The sequence below is a fragment of the Sturnira hondurensis genome, unplaced genomic scaffold (assembly GCF_014824575.4).
Source record: "Sturnira hondurensis isolate 20B ecotype Veracruz unplaced genomic scaffold, ASM1482457v3 Scaffold0003090, whole genome shotgun sequence".
Classification (NCBI taxonomy): domain Eukaryota; kingdom Metazoa; phylum Chordata; class Mammalia; order Chiroptera; family Phyllostomidae; genus Sturnira; species Sturnira hondurensis.
In genome coordinates this window covers 3,504,478-3,518,658 of record NW_028075721.1, presented here as the reverse complement: position 1 = coordinate 3,518,658, position 14,181 = coordinate 3,504,478, and positions in this window count along the sequence as shown.

Here is a 14,181-nt window from a genome sequence, read left to right as displayed (position 1 = left end):
GCTTTACTTCCTGCCAAGTTCCGGCTGCCCATCTGTGCTTCTGTCTCCCCACATTCTGCCTCATCCGTGAATGAGCCGTAATCCTCGCCTCATGGAGGGCTTGGCGTGAACTCCTCCCCGCAGCGAGGCCCGTTTCTCTTTTACTTGCTACTTCCTATTCATCCACCCTTCTTTCAAGGAGGTTTTCTCTTTCTTTCCAGTTGGAGTAAGGGCCCACATGTGTCATCCTATGCGGCTCTGTACTGTTCCCTGCTACACATTCTAATTTTATTCCTGTAGTGAAATCTCCAGCCTCCCCTAGGGAACTCTCTCAGAAGGAGAGATGGTGTCACTTGCTCCCCATGGGGACCGCCAGCACCTGGCCTGAGTAGATACTCAGTACATATTTACTGAGTGAATGAATAAAAATGAATGCATGCTTAATGTGTGCCTATGAGCCATTCCAAGATGTCAAACAAATAAATATTGAAACGTCCTCATCTGTGTTAACATCTCACTCTTGGGCGCTGCCCAGGTAACCCTGGGAGGTTCCCTGCATTTCTCTCTTCACCCACCAGGATGCCTCCATCCACAGGCCTGGCTGGGCCACGTCAGCATCTCTGGGATGGCTAAGGGACTTCTAGGGAAGGTTGGGTTAGAACCACAAGTTCCATTTACAGACCGTGAAGAGCCTACAGGACACAGGCTCATTACACTGCAGGTGATTGGTTCTCAGTAAATTTGAGATTTCTTCAAAGGTCCACCTGCACGCTTGAGAAAACTCAGGCTGGGTTTGCATGTCCCTCCACGTGTAATTAGCACATTCATATTCTCCTGCCGCTCCCAGTGCAGAAAGAAATACAGTGTGGGCGACAGTCGGGCGTCCCCCGCAGAGGCCAGTGGGTTTCATTATGCAGCCATCAATCATCCATTGTTCATTCCGTCCTTATTTTCTGTTTCATTGCCTCTTTCGGTTAGACCTTAGCGTGCAGGACCCATCCATCCATCCATCCACCCATCTATTCATTTGCATTTCTAAGCATCTGATCTTTGCCTAGCATTGCTGTCTAGCCCCACAGCGGGGCCATTCTCAAGCATATTCCACACCATCTCTAGGAACCCCCAGGAAGGCTGAGCTGCAGTTGCCACAGCATTAATCTGCTCCTTCATATAACCTGTAGTGGCTTTCCTCAACTCCTTACCTCCCCAGTCTCTACTGAACTCCATGAATCACTTCCCAATTAACCAGCTTGCCCCCGAACTCTTGTCTAAGGGTCTGTTTGGGGGGAGGCAGAGTAAGACATCATCACAGAAACCAGTTCCCTTCACTCCTTCCAGGCTACTTGAGCCACCTAGGAAGATGAATTCATTAGAGCCCGTCTTTCCTAAGTGTCCGTGAGAACTGGGACCTGGCCGCTCACGGGTCTCCATCCTGGCATACACTCTGTTCTGTCCCCAGCGTTAGGAATAAAATATTATGACTTAATCCCTGCCCTGAGGGGCTCACAGTCTAAGAAAAGCAAATTGAAATACATGGATAATGTATGTGCATTGAAACATGTCCTTCATTAGCAGTGAATGTCATGAGGTCATAGGAAAGGAGACTGAACCTGCCTGAACAGTGATCAGGGAAGGCTTCCCAGGGAAGTGCCCCTGAAGACTGACCGCACAGGGCACCGAACCCAGGGGGAGAAGGGCATGCCCACCAAGAGTCTGTGGCATCGTTGGGAGAGTCAGAATATGATACAACAGCTGGGAAAGTTCTTATACCCCCTAACTCTGAGTGAGGCTCAGAACCCGACTAATCATGTTACAGTAAATATTAACCATGGAAACTGAATGGCAAAGGCATCGATAACAGCATGCGCAGCCAATGTGAGCACGCAGATGTGGCTTGTTCTAGAAATTAGGCTGATCTAAAAAATCCTCCTGGGGAGGTGCTCCATTTCTGGGAGCAGCGATTAGGCCAGCAGGGGGCTTGGCTTGAAAAGGGTTCTGTCAAGGTGTTGTCAGTTTCCAGGGGTTTGGGGAGTCTTGTTCAGGGAGCAGGTGCCTCCCCAGCAGCGCTTCTGACCTCTGAACTCTGCTTCTCTCTTCCATGAGCTATAGCTGTACGTGTCACCACGCTCTCCTTCCGTTGACAAGTGCGAAATGCAGGGCAGGACACACCCAATTGTCCATCAAGCATCATCCCTGAGTGAGATCCACGTTTGTCTCTCCTATGATGGTGAGGCTGAATGCCGTAACCAACAACCCTAGGACCTCAGAGGTTTAATATAATAAAAGGGTGTTTTTTTGTTCTACTAAAAAGTAGAATCGGGCATTTGATGGGTGGTCTTCCAATCCTGTGATTCTGAGACACAGACCACCTTTGGTGGTCCTGCCAAGCCCCCGGGGAGTTAGAGTGCTCCCTACATGCTCTGCACCCTTCCAGCAGGCTGGGCATGAGCCTCTCAGGTTTCAGGGAGGTCCTGCTGGGGTGGTTTGCCCTGTCCGCTTGCATACCCTTGGCCATAACTCAGTTCCAGCTCCCACTGAAATGGAAGGGAGCCTGGAAAACATGGTCCCGCTGTGTTCCCAGGCAGAAAAAGTAACAGGATGTTGTGAAGACCCGGAGATCTCCTGCACAGTTCTTCAGGGCGTACTCTGAAAGGATAGAGCCGTGAGAAGTCCCCGAAGATGGAGCTCCCTATCTGGCTAATGGCTCACGGTCTGCCCTTACCTATCTTCATCTCTTCTCCTTTTCAACTGACAATAAGGAGCTGGCTCTGTCGGCCCCCGTGACCTGCAAATCGACTGGTGCGTGTTTTGCTGGTAGGACTTACTGGAGACTATGTGTACAAACCAGGTTTTTTTTTTTCATTTTAGGAGTTACAAGTTCCAAAAATTAGTGATGTTTAAGGAATGGACTTTTTCCTGGGCAAAGAAGTGACTTCAGTTCTCAGGAGAGGATTAGAGAAACTACACGTATGTGTGCGTGTGTGCGTGCACACGCCTCCAAAAGGCCCTGGGGACATGATCTCAGGGACATCAAGTGAGAATGAAAATGTATCCTCAATATTTGTGTCCCAGAAAGGCTCTGAATTAGAGTCATATGAGCTCACATATTTTCCTCCTCATTAATAACAGTGTTGAGACTCTCATGTCAGCCAACATATTAGATTTTTATTATAATCATCTCCATTTTAAAGGTGAGTAAACCCAGGCTGAGAGATATTAAGAATTTCCCCTGAAGGTTATACAACCATTAAGCAGTGGGGGTTGTACAGAAATCTCCAAAATCCAGTGTGAGAGCCCACATTCAGCGGTATGCTTTCCCAAGCCTCGTGGGTGTATTTGCCCATTGCAGGAAAAGTACTGCTTTCTAAAGTGCATGTAACTCATGCATAACCGTTGTATACCACTGCCTAAAAATTCAAAATGAAGCAGAATCACCCCAGATCCATAGCACCTCTATCCGTCTACAACACGGTTAAAACTGTGGACAAATGAGAGCAAGTGATATCTCTTAACAACCCTACACCTCATGTCGCACCCACGGAAATCTTTCTTACTACCTTGTTAACTCTGTCCAGGCCTTCTTTATCCTTCCGAATCACCCGTTATATCTTCTCCTCTGGCCTTGGACTTGGAGAATCCAAATAAATTTCGCGGTCAGGCCAGGCTGTGCTTTCACTGAGAAGTCTGGTTTCCCATGTAAAACAGCAATTTTGACAACTACCACCCAGGAATGCTGCTGCCCCTCACACGTTCACCTTGGAAAGGGTGGGGTGGCCGGCGACAGCATCCTAGCGATACCGAAATTCTCTGGAAGGGACAAAACTCACGGCAGCGGGATGCCCTCAGTACACTGTTTCTAGCATGTGTGCATCGTCTCCAAGTACAGTGACGCCTCGCCTTCCCACCTGACCGTGGAATGCCAGAAAGGACTGGAGAGGATTGAACTGGTGCGTTCTCTGCACGCAGCGCCACGGCGGGTGTGAAGGAGGAAGCTGGGTGCCCTCTGATTGGGGTCTGGCCAAAGAGAGACGGGTGGCCCTTGCTCCCCAGTGTTACCTGTGTTTCTCTTCAGTGTGGGACTTGGAAGAGATGCCTCCACGTCCCCATTTTGCTGAGGGGGAAACTGAGGCTGTAAAGGATTTAGTGGCCTACCGTGGGTGAAGCACAGGTCAAAAGTAAATCAACCCAAATGCGCACCTGTGTTTGTGATGTGCAGTGTACACAGGACAGTGCAGGGAGTTACAGATGGACTTTTAGACATGCGTCCCCCAGAGTACTGAGCGCCACCTCCTGCCCCAGATCACTTTTCTGACCACTTGCTCAGAGGATCATGGTCAGTCACCTATCAGGACATTCTCCTGGTTAAAAGTCCCCCAAAGCTTATGTTTTCAGAAATCATGCTTTATTTTACTTTATTTTTTAGAGAGTGGGAAGGGAGGGAGAAAGAGAGGAAGAGAAACATCGATCGCCTGCTGACCTGGGGCCGCCCCGACCAGGGGCCGAACCCACAACCTGGGCATGTGCCTTGGCTAGGAATTGAACCGGCAAACTTTTGGTTTGTGGGATGACACCCAACCCACTGAGCCACACGGGCAGGGCAGAAATTGCACTGTAAAATGCTGACACAGCCCTGGCACTGGACAAGGGCCTGATGCGCACTGCGCATTCTCACACTCGTCACATTGGACACGATGATCCCACCGTTGCCAAATCACCTACTTCTCAAACACATACCCCGTCCCCACCAAAAAATCAAGACTGTGTTTATTTTGGTCCCTGAGACATTTACATAAGTTATGGGGGGAAAGTAGCAATTTACTAGCAAAATAAAATTTAAACCTTGGCACGAATCTGCTGTAACCACAATGTGTTTAAAAAGCCGCCTTTGTCCTTTGTCTCATTACTAACAATTATTGCCCCGAAGTCTCAGGCTGATGTTTTTTCACAAGGAATTGATTCGAATCGGGAAACAGTAGGCAGCATAGCACACCAGGTAAGCATTAAAGGGGATTTTTCTTCTTGGTCATATAGCACATGTATCAATGACCTTCAGCAGGGAGAGTTTTATTATTAATCATTTGTGCCAATAAATGTCTCATTAAATCTAACTTTCACTTATGCAGCATGCAATTGTCATTATATAAATATTATTTAATTACATAATGACTCAACTATTAAGAAATCTGTATTTAACGGATATTCAAACCATATTCATAAAATGCTCTATTTTAGGGACTATTTGAGAATTTCATAATCTTTTGATTAAAGGCCGTGGGACTTCACTGATTGTATTTGAATAAGGCATGTTGTCTTTATAATAAGGTGTGTTAATATTAAAAAATGATTAACCATTTTTCAAGGAAAGAACCACTTTATATTCACCCACCTTTCATCTCCACGTTATAAATTATACATTATTCTTTCACGTCTATATCCTTAATGCTTTTTTCTCTCTCTTTGTAGCCAATTATACAGTGACCCATCCATATAGCTCATGAGATAGCTCAATTTTTTATGAATGTCTGTAAATATGGAGGAAATGATAAAATTTATAACCAGTTGGACCATATTAATTTTTTTTAAGTTGAGGGATATAGTCATCGTGTTGCCGTGAATTTAGGAGGAAATTATTTCAGAGTAGTATGGGGACTGATGGATGTTTAAATCCAGAAAGTTCCCTTAGCTGAATATGTGATCAAGTTCCGTGAAAGTCCGGGGTTCAGGAGGGCTCGCTGGAATGCTACACTGATTCATTTTCTGAGCGGTGGCAAGAGAGTCGGGGTCCAGACGGGCCAGAGAGTGTTGACGGCCAGCTGCCCAGAAGAAGGTGAAGGATGGGACTGAGCTGGGTCAGGTTTCAGGAAACCAGCTCACGCAGGGTGTCGGTGTCTAAGGAGGCGGAAATAGACTCGGTCTGGTGTCAAGCCAATGCCACTACCTGACCTGTCACAACACCAGGGCTTTAGGGAGCAACTACTCTTGAGATGTGGTTACTGCCAGCTCGGCTTGAAGCGGGCCCCAGCTGTCCGAGATCACAGCTGTCTGAGATCACATGGCCAGGATGACTCGCAATGAAGTGTGAGCTCTGAATGGACCAGGCCCACACCTTTTCCGGGCATGCTTATATCCATACCGCCTAGCACAGAGCTCAGCACGCTAGGTTTCTAGACACATCCGCCAAACCATGGGTGATGGGGGGGCATGTACTCCATGTTGGGGCACCGACAGAGTGTCAGATTTGTGGGGTTGGGTTCGGTATGTGGTTGGAGACCGGAGGCAGACCCCTCAGAAAAACGCCAGTTGTGTGGACTGGTCCTAGAGTAAAAGACAGCATCTTAAACAGGGGGAGTATGTGATGCTTGGAGTTCACACAAGGAGCTGTGGGTATCAGTCCTGGGTGGATGCGTACCTATTGCTTCTCATTTTTTCATTCAACCAACATTTATGGGGCACTGGCGTTGGTCCAAACATCATGGGAAGGGTTGGGACACAGAGAAAAAATGCCATGGTGCCTGGCTTGGAAGAAGTCTGTCTTAGCCGCGAGGAAGGCGTTTACACACCGTTACATGACAGGCCAGCACAGGCTTCCAGGGTCGTGTGTGTGTGCAGAGTCTCCGTACGGAGGCCTCCAGGATGGTGGTCTGGGCGTCGGGTTTTCGAGGAAGAGTCCAGGGAACCCAAACTCCTCACAGAAGCAGGACTCGAACATTCTGGAATCTCCAAATTACCCTGAGGTGTGGTTTATTTTATTTCGGTTAGTGCTTAGATCAGGTCAGGCACTACATGGGCAAAGGCCTTTCGTAATATTAATTCACTTAATCCCCGTAGTGATATTGAAGAACAGATACTAACATTTCTTCCATTGTGTAGACGAGGAAGCAAGAATTCAGGGTTTAGTCACTTCCCCCAAGATCTCAGAGACAGTATTTGAGGATTCCTGAATCTGAACGCAGAAAATTTCGCTCCCAAATCCAAACTCTTAAGCCCTACACTGTAGTGTGCACGGTGATGTTTGCAGAGAAAGGGTGGATTGCCATGAGGTGGATTGGAAGTGTGTGGAGGTGGGCTGGTGGAGGTGCCTGAGGGTGCCTCATAAAAAAATTTGTACTTGAATTAAGTCCGTACGAAGAGGAGAAAGGCCAGACACTTTACAATGGAACTCCAGTGGAAGTGAAGATGTGAGTGTAGCAGTTCACTTATCCATTAGAGAGGATTTATTTAGCGTTTACAGAGCGTGCTTGGCCTTGCACAAGGTGGCAGGCATGCAGTGATAAGCAAAGGAGAGAAGGCCTTCTCCGCTTGGAGCACCCAAGCTAATGAGGGAGGCAGACCAGTCAGGAGGTCATTCCAACAGCGTCCAGCAGGTCAAGTTCAGCCTGCCGCGGGGACACCAAGGAGGGGCTCGTATAGGGAGGATTTCTGGCAGCAATGCAAGACGGTGGGAGCATTACTGAGAGGGTCTAATGTGAGAGATGGGGACCCTGCTGAGAAAGTTAGCAGGGGAACCAAGGCAAGAGATGGAGGGTTCCAATTCTTTAAGAAATCATAAGAGGGGCAGCAGTTGAGAAGGACTGGGGTTCAGAGACCCTGGGCTACTCTGCAGCCGCAGCTCCTGGTGCTCAGGATGGAAGCCATGGGGCCTCGCTGCGGACACATTCGCCGTGCCCCTGGGGACGATACCACAGGACCCATCAGTGTCCTCAAGCCCAACCTAGCATTCCCCCCGAATCAACAATTTTGTAGGTTTAACGAAATCATAAGATGTCTCCATGCCAGGGTGCGTTGTGAAGCACGTATAAAAAGGCCCTTTACCTAATGAATCATGAGCAACAACACAGGGCCGCCCCCACCCCACCCCCACCCCCAGCTCCTTGAGAGCCACGCTGAGATGGACTCCCGTTTGCCTCTTCGTCTGGCCTGTTTTCCTTCGAAGACAAGAGACCATTCTAACCTTGAGCTCTCCGGTAGAAATAAAAGATCGATGCCAATTTTCCCATGCAAGATTAGGGGTCTTTTCATCCAGATGTGAAGACAGCGGAGTATTATAAAAATGCACAACACACTTGAGGAAAACTTATTTTTTTTCCAACATGAAGAACTTTCACCCTGAGAGAAACCTCTTTATGTGAAAAGAAATAAATTAATACGTGCCTTTTTGGGGAGAGAGATGTCTCTGGCAGTTTCAAATCTCAAAGCTGCAAAGCCCAACAGCCTCCTTTTAAAAGCACGGAAATGGATGATGGGGGCGGGGACAGGCTTCCCGGAAGGTCACCGAGCCTACACAGGCAAATTCAGACCCAGGGATCTGGCCTCACAGCCTCCTGTCCAAACCCCAACATTGTGTGGGCTCTCAGCTTCCAGGCCCCCTGGGGGAGTCTGCCATTTATCCTGGGAAGTTACAGAGCACCTGGAAAAGAGGAACCACCTGAACTCTCATTGACGGGGCCCACCCAGAGAGGGAGCCAGAGGGGGCCCAAACCACCTGTGATGTGCGGTCAGTCCTGACATCACCTCCTGGGAGGCCGCACTTCAGCGTCCGGCTCTTTATCCACAAGCGCTGGTGTGTGCGATGAAAGTGGCCTGGGAAGAGGATGAGCCTGCCGATGTCCTGGGGAGACAGCAGTCCCAGCACCCAGTGCCATCCGGCTCAGCCTGGACAGCTGGCCAGTGGCGCTCAGTCCTGGTGCTATCCACACACGTTCAGTGAGAAAGGAGGAGGCAGAGAAAGGCAGGCCCAGCAATGGTGTATGTGAGTAAGACCCAGTTACCCCAGAAACAAATCAATTAGAGCCATCAGACAAAAAGGAGCACAGTTATAATGATAATTATTAACACGTCAAAGGACAAACCCACAAACAAGCAAAACCCTAATGTGGTCTCAAAGGACAGAAAGAAGATTATCCAAGGTATGGATGTGCACGGTGGCACCTGCGTTCTCTTCTTCCAGGACAACTACCATCAGCAACACTATTAATCTTGACAATAATATAATTGTTATAATCGTCTGCCATTTTTGTAGTTTTGAGCACTCTGCTAAGCAAGTCAGATGGATCGATGTATAATTTACGCATCTTTACAGCAACACTGGAGGAGGGGGTTGTGTTTATCCTCCTTGTATAAGCAAAGAAAATGAGGCCCAACTGGTGTGCCTAGTCACAGGACTGTTGCATACAGGGGTGGGGGGTGGAGGTGGGGGAGAGGTCAGCATTAGGGGCTTGCTGACCTTCTCTGTGATTCAACTTTTTGCCACCTTTCTGCTCCCCATTTCCCAGTGGGTCAGCTTGTCTCCAAATGGCTGCATTCCAAGCAGACAGCAATACCTCGAGGCAGAAAAAGGGCTTTTCCCACCCTCTATGCATCTCTTATTAAGAATAGGAAAGCATTCAGGCCCTGGCTGGTGTAGCTCAGTGGAGCAAGTGCAGGCCTGCAAACCAAAGGATCACGGTTCAATTCCCAGCCAGGGCACATGCCTGGGTTGCAGGCCAGTTCCCAGCAGGGGACACACGAGAGGCAACCATACATTGATATTTCTCTCCCTCTCTCCTTCCCTTCCCCCCTAAAGATAAATAAGTAAAATCTTTAAAAAATAAGAAAGCCTTCAGTCATCTGCCTCATAGTTCATTGACCAGGATTGGATCTTGAGCAAATTATCCCGTGGGGGGGGGGGGGACGGGGGGTTGTATTTTAAAAGTCCCCAGACAATTCTCATGTGCAGCCTGGATGGACACCAACCAGTAAAGACTTACTTGGATTCGCTCGCTGAGTCTCAGAGAGGGGCACACTCCCCGGAGACACAAGGCGCCAGACTGACCAGACCGGGTCACTCTGGGAAGGAAGAGGGGGTGGGCATCAGTCAGCAAGCCCCAGTCCCCACACGCAGCACGGGGAGGGCCTGGGATCTCACTCCAGTAAGGTTGAAACGGGGACACCAGACAGCCACCCTGTTCCTTGGGACGCTGCCATTTCTGTCACCACCCCGCAGGGTCCTGGGCTCTGCTACCAAGGGGGTGATTACGAACGCTTCCACAAATCATAGGAAATCCTGCTGTGTTGTAGGAAAACTGCCTGGGCCGTAGGAGAAGGCTGATGGCTTTTCCATCAGAGAGGAATCCACCGGGCAGGAAGGGGGCTGGGTCTGCCACTGGTTCTGCTTCCAGTCCCTTTCTGACAGATGCATCTAAGGCAAGCGGAAGAGCTGGTGTGCAGACCCTTCTAGCCACCCATGTTCGGCCAGCGTTTTCTCTCCTTTCCTTCCTTCCTACTTTCCTCTCTCCCTTCCCTAGCCTGCTCCCCCCTCCCTCCCTCCGTCCCTCCCTCCCTCCCCCCTCTCTCACCCCCTCTGGTTCTTCCTCTTCTCCGTGTACCAGGGAGCTTTACTGTGGGGAATGGAGTCGGGTTGAGTGCCCCCACTATGTGCTCACATTGCATCCTCTTCTCTGTTAGGGGGACAGCTCCCCTGTCATACGTTTAGTATCTATTATTTTTAAATAATACCTATTATTCCGGCCAGGCTCTTGGTTCCACAAAGGCGAGCATGATTGCCTCTCTCATTTTCCTCCACTTCCCTGGGAGTTACCAGGATGCCTGGCCTGTACAAGGCACTTGGTACCCAGTTAACAGTGGCCTTGCTGGGTCTTCTGGGTCGCAGCCTTGGTGGGAGAGGCAACGGGCCTGGGCTGAGGAAGCTGAAACCCGCAGACTTCAGTGACTAAGTGAATCTTGTGAAAACAGGCCTGGGCAGGGTTCGGGGGTGGGGGGGCCCTGCCTACTTGGCACCGCCTTTCTGGCAAGCCCTGTAAAGTGGGCTTCTCTTGGGGAGGGACTTCAGCAGCGTGCCTCGGGCCCCCTCCCCACTGTGGTTCCCAGACGAGCATCAGCATCACCTGGAGTTTGCTGAGGCAGAAGTTATGCTCCGCCCCCGTGTGTGATTCAGCCACTGGGAATGTGCCTTTCTCACCAGTTCCTGGGCGGGGCTGACACTGCCCACCAGGCCCTGTGAGGACCGCCACTCCCGTACATCTCCCGGAGGAGCTAGTTCTTCATCTTGGGAATTCACAGACCCTCCTCGGGGTTGCTGGGAAGGACCAAGTCACCCCACCCCACCCCCACCCCCGCACATCCCTCTCTGAAAGAGAGGACCAAGTCACACCCTCTGCCAGGCCTCTGGGCAGACATTTAGTCTAGGGGCCCGCAGCTGTCAGGGCCGGTGCTGCCTCATTAAGGAGGCTGGGGGGACAGTCTAGAGCAGGGTCCCCCTCTGTGGGTTCAGGCCAGGTGGGGTCCCACGGGAGACTCAGTCCTGGCCACCTTCACATCGGGCTGTAGAACTTCCACCTTAGGTCTTGGCTCCCACAATCACTGGACACAGAGCCCACCGGGCAAGGCATACCGGCAGAGGTTCCGCTCCCCTCCTGTGAGCCCCGAACCTGCTCAGCAGGAGGCCCCTTTCTCTGCTGCGGCTTGATCAGGGCTTTCTTTGGCCTGAGCAGGGTTTTCCTCTGTGCATGGCAATGGGATGTGCATTTGGAGGGAAAAAAATGACAGGAATAATTACACTCTGCTTGATTTCTGAGCTAAAAATAGATTCTCTGCATTGTGGAGAGAAACTTAGAGGCCAAAAAAGTGCAGGGCAAAAACATCAACCCCCTCTCCAGCGGCAGCAGCAGCAGCAGCACCTGGAATTGCTGCTTGGTGATTTCAGAAGCCACGGCACGCCCGCCATTTGGAGGCTCGGGAACAACGGGAGGGAGCCTCACCGGTGCTTGTGGCAGCTGCCAGTCACAGGCACAGCGGGATCCGGTCCAGAAGCCGGGGCTGCACAAAGTCCATCACTTGCGAGCACCGTGACCTTGGGCAGGTTTATCTCTGCTCTCTGGGCCCCCCGGTTCCTCATCTGTGAGTTTGGGGAAAACTGTACTTGGTTTTCAGGGCCCATGGACAACTCACTGAAAGAGCAGCATTTTTAAAAAGAGTCCTTCAGAGACAGGGAACCTCATGGGGCTAAGGAGGACATCCTGGAGGAAGAGAGCTGGGAGCTCAGCTGTACGAGGTGGACAAGAGGCAGGGACGCAGAAGGGCGGGGTGAGTGAGGTTTGCTGACAGGGAGGAAGCAAGGGGCCGGGGGAAAGGGAATGCACCCAGAGAGCCGGCCGAGGTGAGAGGGGGACAGAGATGAGACAAAACTTGGGTTCTGCTATAGACAGTTTGCTGCGGTGGAGGGTGCGTTATCAGAAGCTTTTATACAAGGGGGACATCAGAGTGGTATTTTAGAAAAGGCTGGGATGATAGGAATAACCTGGAAGCAGGGAGGAGGCTTTGGTTAGGAAGGAAGGAAGGAAGGAAGGGAGGGAGGGAGGGAGGGAGGGAGGGAGGGAAACAGCTTAGAGGCAGTGGTGATGGAAAGTAGGGATGTGTAAGGGTTTCTTTGTAAGACTGAAAAATGGGCCTGTTCCTGATTAGAAATAGCTTGAAATCAGCATATGCAAACGATGCCTCTTTCCTAGTGAGTCCTGCTTCCTTCTCCAGCCACGCCTGTCCCTGGTGAAGCCCTGGGCTTTCTATCAGACTGGGCCCCCTCTCAGCCACATCCCTGCTGTCCCTTGCCCTGCTGGGTTTTTTGGCCTCTGGTATCATTTCAATCCAGAGCTCTCAGGTTCACCGTGCCAGCAGCAGCCAGGGAAAAAGGGCGGCCAAATGGGAGGAAACCGCAGAGTTTTCTGTTTTCTTTTGCAGGAGAAAGCAAGGTTATTTTTGGCCCCTTTCAATACAAATCAGATTTTTTTTTCATTCGCAAAGCCTGTGTCTGGCAGGCTCAGGCAGGGGGGTGAAAATCGGAGCTCTCATTCTGAATACCTTTGCATTTCTGTCCCGTATCAGTTTTGTTTGTCTTCCTCTGCCTGGCTGTCTCCCATGTCTCCGGATTGTTGACTTCTCGCAAACGCTACTCTCCAGCCAAAGAAAGTAAAACCCTGCTCCAGGATGGGGCGCTTTGGCCGGGGAGGAAGAGAGGACAAGGGAACATTCCACAGTCTGGGTCTGGCCGTGTAGCGGACTGTTTTACACACAGCCCCACCTTTGATCTCCAGCGAGGGGCCGCCTGCTGCCCGGGCGTCACACAGCTGGTGGAGCGTGGTCAGAACTGACCCAAGGGCCACCTTCTCTCCAATGTCATCTCCTCTCTCATGGGTTATAAAATTTGCTGGTGTCCCCTACGGCTTTGGGACCAGGAGTTCTGAGCCCAGACTTGACAACGAAACTGCTGGTGGGCTAGAACCCTGACTGAGCAGGTAACTGAGGCTCCATAAACCTCAGTTTTCCTGATCTGTGAAATGGGAGGCTTAGCAGTGCCTTGTTGAAGTGATGGGAGGGTCGAAGCAGATGGGCCTCATGGGGAACTCCGGGAACTGCCTGGGACGTGTTTCGTGCTGAGTGGGGGTGTATGTTGTGCTCACCTATGAAAACCATTTTCAGCTGAAGGTCACCCAATTCTGTTAAAACTCCGCTTCCGGTATTTGGCAAGAGCTGCAAATTATTCTCAGTCTTTATTAGATTTTTTTTTTCCTTTTTCTCCTTCTCTCCCAATGGAATCTTTCACTTGAGGCTGTTCAGGTGAATGTCACCTGGAAGAATGTGACAAACAGTGCCTGGAAGGATTTTCCAGCTGAATTCCACACGTCACTGGGTTCGTTTTGACCTGCAGTTTTGCGTGGGTACTACGTGCAACTCTTTTCCCCCTCAAATAAAAGGAAATGCAGGCACCTGTACCCCCACACGCATGCCCGCACACCCCATCCTGGGGGGTGCGTCCTCCTCTCTGTGCTTTCTTGTTTTGAAAAGAAATTCCTCAGCCGCCTCTCTGGGCGGCCCTTCAAAAGGCCCAACGCTTGCTAACACTAAATGGCAAGGGGTGTGATAATGATTGACAAACACCCCTGAAGGGGCCCCTGCTCTAGTCTGAGAACTTTGCTTACTGTGGCTCTGATTGTAAAGGCAGCCCTGAAACTTACATCCATTCTTCAGTTGAGGAAACTGAGGCACAGGGGGTGAGGGTCAAAGCCACTCAGCCAAAATGAGGACACGGGGCTGAGAATGGAAGGCAGGTCTGTCTGGATTCAAAGGCACTGTTTTGTTGTCGTCTGCCTGCTTTGGTTTGTGTTGTATCATGATACCGAGTTGCTTCTCCTTTCAGGACCAGAGGGATGC